Raw genomic sequence first — 8,261 nt, forward strand, 5'->3', positions numbered from 1 at the left:
ACTTGATAGAACAAGGAACTTCACAGCACCGGGCAGCCCCTTCTGTCCATGAAGTTGCGACAACCTCTATAAAGCTACTCCACCATCAATCTGTGATATTTTAATGCAAATCCTAATGATCTCACAATCTGATTGCCTCCACTATCGACATCTCTATGGTGCAAAGCAAGTCACTGCTGCTGGTCTAAAATGTCACCTACATGTGGTTCAGTTCACTTTCATAACTTACATCAGTGGACAGGGATTTCACAAGGCAAGGAATTCGATAATTATTGTTTTTTATTGCACTTTGCTGTAACATTTTATGCAAAACAGAAAAGGTAAGGATAGAGGTAAGCCGGCCCTCTAGGCCAATTAACTGAGCATCAGTGTAAGTAAAGCAGAGTGAAGCAGGATTGTGATAACTCAGTACAGCTCTTCAGCATTCTTCAGCGGTCAACCAATTGTATCCCGAATCCAATCAATGTATCTCTTTGTTAGTAAAGTGTACACCCCAGGCTTTTGGGGATCTGGACATCCTTTTTTCCCAAAGGACACAATCCCAGTGTACATTTTGTTGCATATCAAAGGGCCGCCTGAATCACCCTGGAAGAGAGAGAAAAAGATGAAGGTGACAATTGAGGAGAATTAGCTAAAGTGACAGACTGCAAACTGTCAGTTTGACATCACATCACAATTCATTATCCGTGCCCAGCTGTACCGAGGAGGTGTGAGTTTACTTTAGGAGCAAACGTAGGTAACTGGACTCACAAAGAGTCTTTTCATGGAATGTTTCCCATGGCCTGGATTGAGTTTATTCCTAAATTAGTCATTGTGTAGAAAACCATCAGCCATCTGCAATCTGTACTTCAGTTTGACTTCAAATTCTGGTGGAATGTGGAAGTTCAGAATGAAACAGATGTCAAATGCTGGTATAGCTGTCCCTCCGCTCTGCCACTCGACTCTCCACTAAACCCAGCTCGTGCATCTGGCCAGATTCACTTTGTACCCGACCCCCTGCTTTTAAGCAAGACTAGCTGATGCAAGAAAAGTAACCTCCTTCACTGAATGGAGTTACTGATCTGTGAAATAACTAAATAACGGGAAATGGTCTATTAAATTTACTTTATTTTAACCTTTTTAATTATTTGCTATTATGTTCAAGTTGTCTTTAAACAATTTTTCTGAAATATGCTTGTGTAGTTTTTAATCATCTCAGTCATTTTTCACTGTGAGCTGTTGAAGGCTGTCAAGATATTCATATGGCCTAATTTAGTTTCCCTTAGCTTCCCTAGGGTAATGCTGGACCACATTCTGAAGACTTTTTAATGCAGCTGAGTAGCCCTTCAGAAAGCAGGTAAGAGTCAGTCACAATAACACTGAGGAAGGGTGGAAAGTTTCAATCTGTAGAAGGCACCAGTGAATCACTGGGGTTTTTATACTTAATCCAATAGCTTGATAGAAATGTTACTGATAACACGGCTAGACATCATACTCACCGTACATGAATCTCCTCTGCCCTTGCTGTCACCAACACAGATCATGTCCTGGGTTATTTCAGGTCTATGATTGTAATAATCCATACTGTTGCATGTTCGGCGATCAATTACCTTGACCTTCACCTCTTGAAGTGTGTCAGAGTAATTGTTTATTTTTGTTCTTCCCCATCCTGCCACGGTGCACCTTGTTCCAGATTTAATGTCGGTGATTCCTCGTTTGGGAAGGTTGAGTACTTTCACATACTGGTTGATTTTTGCATCAGTCTCCAGCTGTTGACACAAAAACTTTGAATTCACATATTTGTGATCCTAAAAGTGAAGAATATCTTGAATGATCTGTTTAATCCTGAAGAGATTTGTTAGTCTATCTATTTAAATGTTTTGTATTCCAGAATTCTTACTTTATTTTCAGATGATCAATGTGACAGAGACTCAATTAAAAGTGACCAATAAACTCAAATATCAATTACATTTCATATGATGGAATTGATAATTCATCATGAAAACCATGTTCTGGATGATGATCATAAAGCACTGATCCTACTGTGAAGGTTCTTCACTCTAACTCTTTCTTTGTTAATGATGAAACTCCAATAAGTCAGACTTAGCAGCTATCACACTTTTAATTAAAGTTTATATTTAATTTAGTTTAAAGACACAACACAGTAACAGGCCCTTCCAGCCCAATGAACCCAGCCACCCAGTTATACTCATGTGCCCAATTAACTTACTAACCCTTTATATGTCAAGGGCAAGGTTAACTGTGATATTTTAAACACTGCGTAAGAATGAGAAAAATATTCATACTTGCACCAGCATGATATCATCTTTCTTAGTCAGATTGTTCTATTTTGTAATGGGAATCTGTTTGATGATGCGCAGTCTTTGTTGACTTCTCTCATGCTTCGAAAGAGAATGATCTCCAAGAACTGCTTGAAGAACCTGGCCTGATCCAATTGTTCTGTTACCAATCAAAAATAAAGATACTTAATTACACTTTGCTTAAAAATAGTTTACAGAAATTCATCAGGAAGGCAACAATCAAATAGTAAACTTTATGGAAATATACAATGCAGCAACATTATATTTGGTAGTTAATGTGCAGATTCCAAAAGCCAATCAGTGTCGAAGCAAGGGCCAAGACTATACTCCTGATTGAAATTGTTTCAAAGTGTTGATCAGACAAGCTCATTGTAAATCACTCCTATGCTTACCTAGAGTGCTAAAGTCTAGTTGTGGACCTGGTATCACACATTCAGTTAACTCTTTATTAGGTACACCTGTACACCTGCAATCAATGCAAATATCTAATCAGCCAATCATGTGGCAGCAATTCTAAACATAAAAGCCAGGCAGACATGGTCAAAAGATTCAGTTGTTGTTCAGACTAAATATCAGAATGGGTAAGAAATGTGATCTAAGTGAATTTGACCGTGGAATGGTTGTTGGTGCCAGACGGGATGGTTTGAGTATCTGCTGGTCTCCTGGGATTTTCGGGTAAAACATTCTCTAGCTTTTACAGAGAATGGTGTGATAAAGAAGAAAAAGCATCCAGTGAGTAGAAGTTCTGTTGGCAAAAACGCTTTGTTGATGAGAGAGGGAAGATGAGAATGGCCAGACTGGTTCAAGCAGACAGGAAGTCGACAGTAACTCAAATAACCACGTGTTACAACAGTGGTGTTCAGAAGAGCAGCTCTGAACTCACAGTATGTCAAACCTTGAAGTAGACGGGCTACAGCAGGAGAAGACCATGAACAGACACTCAGTGGCCACTTTTTTTAGCTACAGGAGGTACCTAATAATGTGGCCACTGAGTATATATCTGACCATTCAACCTGACACTTGCTAATAAAAATAAATGCCAATAATACGGTGATACACATATTAATGAAATGTGACAACAGTGTAAAAGGAATTATTTTATGAAAGCTAGGATTGGGAGCTAAGCACTTGTATGTTAATCACAAAATATCTTTTTCACTCATAAACCACATAGCTTACTCTTTACAGTGTGCTGCAGTTAGTACCCAGTTTGATCTGATCAAAGCACCTCCGCAATAGGGAGCAAACGAACCGTTCCTGAAATCTATTTGGAGAGATGCCATATAAGGTTTTGAATGTGGTTTGACTTCATGACCTCCAATAATTTTAGCTCCGGGATCTGCAATATATAGAAGATACTGACATTTTATTTCACATACATGATTATTCACACACAGGTTGTGAACATCACTGACAATGCCAGCAATTATTAGCCATCTCTAATTACCGTTGACAGGGATAACCCTAGAGTAGTTGTACCATGGCCTTGCACAGCAATTCGATTGTACAAGAGTGTAAGAATGTGCAGAGAGTAATGGACTCAGCCCAATACGGCACTGGATCGATCGCTGTAGAAAGCGGGGGGTGGGGGGAGGTAAAGATATGATTAGTGGTAGGTTTCCTTTACAGATGGTGTACATTGCGGAGGATAATGTGTTGGATGCAGAGGCTGATGGGCGAGTAGGCAAGGACAAGAGGGACTCTATCACTATTACGGCAGAGGGAAGATGGAGTGACTGTAGATGTACAGGAAATGAAGGAGATTCGGGTGAGGGGAGCATCAACAGTAGAGGGAGAGAAACCCAAAAGCATCCCGGGAATAGATGTGCCGAAGGTGTTGGAGGGAATTTGTGGATTAGCAATTTACATTTAACAAATGACTTTGGTTACAAGTGTCCGTATCTGAATATACATTGTGGATTTAATTTAGACTGTATCTCTGAACCATGAGTTCATAAAAGTCATGAATCCCAGACTAGACAATGTTGATAAAAATTCATTAAAATCAGATATCTGTGGTGTGCATGCAAATCGGAAGCTGTGAAGTTTGTGTGTAGTTTCAAAGAAAGTATTGTCCATACATTGTAAATATAAAGTTGTCCTTTGATGTTGAGCACATAAAATATTGAGCCCCATGTTAGGCCTGGAGATCTTTCGACCAAAAGCAACTCCGAATGATGCCTGCTGCACCTTGTTTTGTCGAATAAGGAAGCTGCTTTGCATCTACCAGTAATTTTCTCCAGCGATTTCATTCACGCAACAACATTTGGTGTCAGGAGTGGGATATCTTCCTGACTCATCGTGTGGCCAGCGATTTTAGCAGTCTAACTGGGTGAGTATTTTAAGAAATAGCACTTACACTTGGATCTGTTTGGGTTGGTGGTACACGGGAACATGAGAAATCACGAACACGGAGAGCTGAACTGGTAGGTATAAATGTGGTGTGTGTGTGTGTGCATGTTTGTTTATGTAAGAGACAAAACTTTGCGTGTTAATTTGGTGAGACAAAGCCACCAGTTGTGAAGGGTGGTTACCGACGTTTCACGATGCCAGAGTGGAGCATGGAAACTCATTCGATCGGGGAGCTGCATTTCAGAGTACACGTTTTGCGAGTGTGATGTGAAGGAACACAACAGATGTCATGAGTTCAGGTACTCAAAAGTGGCAGATTGCGGAGTACATACTCTACGGTTTTAGGAAGTACTGTTTAGCTGGTACCCGTCATTTCTATTTCTCATAGTGTGGGAATTATTGTGGAGCTATTTCAGGGAGAGGTTCACCAGATGCACACTAAAGATATACACATGTTGGTAAAAGCAAAGTGCCCAAGGAATACGTGGAACCGTCTGGCCCAGGGGGTGCGGGATGGTCCATGGGCAACTACTGGGAATGCCAAACAATGAAGAAAGATGTCGCTCTTTTAAATGGTAAGTGAGGCAGTGACTGGGAGGAGGTGGGAATAACCAGAGAACAATAATGGCAGTGAGCTGATGAGACAGTCATAGAAACATAGAAAACCTACAGCACGATACAGGACCTTTGGCCCACAAAGCTGTGCCAAACATATCCTTACCTTGGAACTACCTAGGCTTTACCTATAACCCTCTATTTTTCTAAGATCCATGTAGCCATCCAGGAGTCTCCTAAAAGATCCCATCATTTCCACCTCCATCACCGCCGCCAGCCGCCCATCCCACGCACTCACTACTCTCTGTGTAAAAAACTTACCCCTGACATCTCCTCTGTACCTTCTTCCAAGCACCTTATAACTATGCCCTCTCCTGCTATCTATTTCAGCCCTGGGGAAAAGCCTCTGACTATCTACATGATCAATGCCTCTCATTATCTTGTACACCTCTATCATGTCACTTCTCATCCTCCGTCGCTTCAAGGAGAAAAGGCCAAGTTCATTCAACCTATTCTCAATAAGGCATGCTCCCCAATCCAGGCAACACCCATGTAAATCTCCTCTGCACCCTCTCTATGGTTTCCACATCTTCCCTGTAGTGAGGGGACCAAAGTTTGGCCCAGTACTCCAAGTGGGGTTTGACCAGTACCCTACATAGCTGCAAAATTAAATTCAACAGCTTCTCATTAATCCCCAAGGTAATAGTACTTAGTTAAATATTATGAAGTAGATTTACAGGAAAAATTGTTAGTAGTACAAGGAGACACAAGAAACAGCAGATGCCACGGGCTGGAGAAATAAGCCAACACTTCTACAATTTCCTTCCCTCCATACATGCTGCCTGACATGTTGCTCATTGAAATTTTGTAACCACATTTTATATAGTTGTCCTCGCCAAATAAGAAATAAAATTACAATGAAAAACAATGAAGTAGAGATCTATTGGCATATATAGAAGATAAATATTAATGTAGCTAAAAAGTAAAAGTACAGTACTTACCATAAACCATGCTTATAATGTGCATCATAAATTAAATATAATTAAAATAAATGCTTCATGAATGGAAAGTATTTAAGTATTCCTTATTTTGCAACTTACACGCTGGAGCTAGGAAGACGACAATTGACAAAAGAAGTGGAATGTACAGTGAAGGATTCATTGTTGTTTCTTCTGTGATAACACCTAAGTTATTGAATTTATAATGAACTTGGAGGGAAGTGGTTTATTTATTTCAGTGTCGCACTAACACCCTAAACCAATAATGAATGTGAAGATTTGCAAGTCGACTGTTCTGAATCAACATCACATAACAGGGTCACAGCGAACCGGAAATTTTCAGCAAACATTATGAGTTTCTGAGAGGGATTTCTTTTAATTCTGATGTCTATCTCCTTACATTTCATTGAAATCCTGTAACCTGAGAACACGTAGAAAATATCTATTCAGATCCTACGTGAATGCATACTAAATGATGTCTTAACAGACCAATTAAGTTTGAGAAACGTCATTTGAATACTCCACTTTATTGAATTTACTTTCAAATATTGACAATCCAAATCCAAATGATATTATTACACTGGATTAATATAGATGGCACCCTTTTATTCACAAATTTATGAAGATTGTAAAGAGCCAATGGCAATTTCCATCTCCCAGATGGTAGTTGGGGATATGTTTGTTGGAATGAAAGGGCCAATAGCACCAGACATCAAAGATTTTGTTTCCTGTATACTATCTTATGGATATTGGGCTGCAGATCATGAAAATCAGCATGAAACATGCCTAACACACAGCATTTCTTGAAATCACCTGTATTTGTTATTTCTATTCAAAGGTTTCAAAGGTACATTTAATGTCAGAGAAATGTATACAATATACATCCTGAAATGCTTTTTCTTCATAGCCATTCACAAAAGGAGGAATGCCTCAAAGAATGAACAACAGTCACATATTAGAACCCCAAAGCCCCCCCACTCCCCTCCCTCCTGCACGTAATCGGCAGAAAGCAACAATACCATTCCCCCACCGGCAAAAAAAGCATCGGCACCCGCCACCGAGCACTCAAGTGTGAGCAAAGCAACAGTAAAGACACAGACTTTGAATGTCACAGCAGACACACAATTGCTCACCACATCAACACCCAATCTGACCAAACTGACCATCAATCAGATCCTAGAACTGTGAAGACGCTGCCTGGGTCAGTAAAAGATGTGGCAATGGCCACCACTGCCTGCGCTGGTGACCTGCGGATGTTCAGGTGTAGTGAAGGAACTAAAACACCTGGGGAACTCAGAGAGACTGTGGCAACTACTAACTCGACTACATGGACAGTAAGCAAACCCGATGGATCATATCCATTAACAAAAGACGATCCGGCCCTTTATAAATCCACGCTGAGATTGCACCACATTGTGGCAAGACCTGCAACAATCCTGAATAGCTTGTCTCCACAACATACAGATTTTTTCAGTCCTGGAATTGGTAATGGATTTTGCAGGCTCCCCTTGACACCTGAGTCTCAAGAACGATTTGCCTTCACCCTGGGTGGGCAGCAGTATACATGGACCAGACTCCACCAGGTTTTCCACAATAGCCCAGCCATTTTTCCATAAGGTCGTGGCACAGACTTTGGAAAAGCTCTATCTAATGTCGTACGGATCGACCAGCTTAGACAATATGCAGATGATCTACTAATTGCTTCGGCAGATGAAGCAGGGATGGGCGGGCTGTTGAGAAATTCTGCCACCATTGTTTCAAATGTGCCCAACATAACTCTGGTAAGGGCTTAAATCTACATTTGGCAAATCAGTCACAACCAAAGGGACCCTGGGGAAACATCCAGATTGACTTCTTGGGATCCCGACCCAAAAGCAGGGGGAATAGCTACAGTCTAGTAATTCCCAATCACTTCACCCGGTGGGTAGTGGCTTTCCCAACAAGGATGGATTCTACCGCATGGATTCCAGTTCAGGAAATCCTCCCAAGGTGGGGAACCCCAGTCCAGCTGGACTCGGATCAGGGAGCACATTTCACAGGGAAAGTGATGAAGGAA

The 8,261-nt window shown here is 40.9% G+C and overlaps 1 pseudogene; it reads right to left on the minus strand.

Moving 5' to 3' along the window:
- Positions 1-293: 293 nt before the first annotated feature.
- On the minus strand, positions 294-6,300 carry LOC140737481 (granzyme K-like; annotated as a pseudogene).
- Positions 6,301-8,261: the final 1,961 nt, after the last annotated feature.

The sequence above is a fragment of the Hemitrygon akajei genome, chromosome 13, assembly GCF_048418815.1.
Source record: "Hemitrygon akajei chromosome 13, sHemAka1.3, whole genome shotgun sequence".
In the NCBI taxonomy this organism is placed as follows: domain Eukaryota; kingdom Metazoa; phylum Chordata; class Chondrichthyes; order Myliobatiformes; family Dasyatidae; genus Hemitrygon; species Hemitrygon akajei.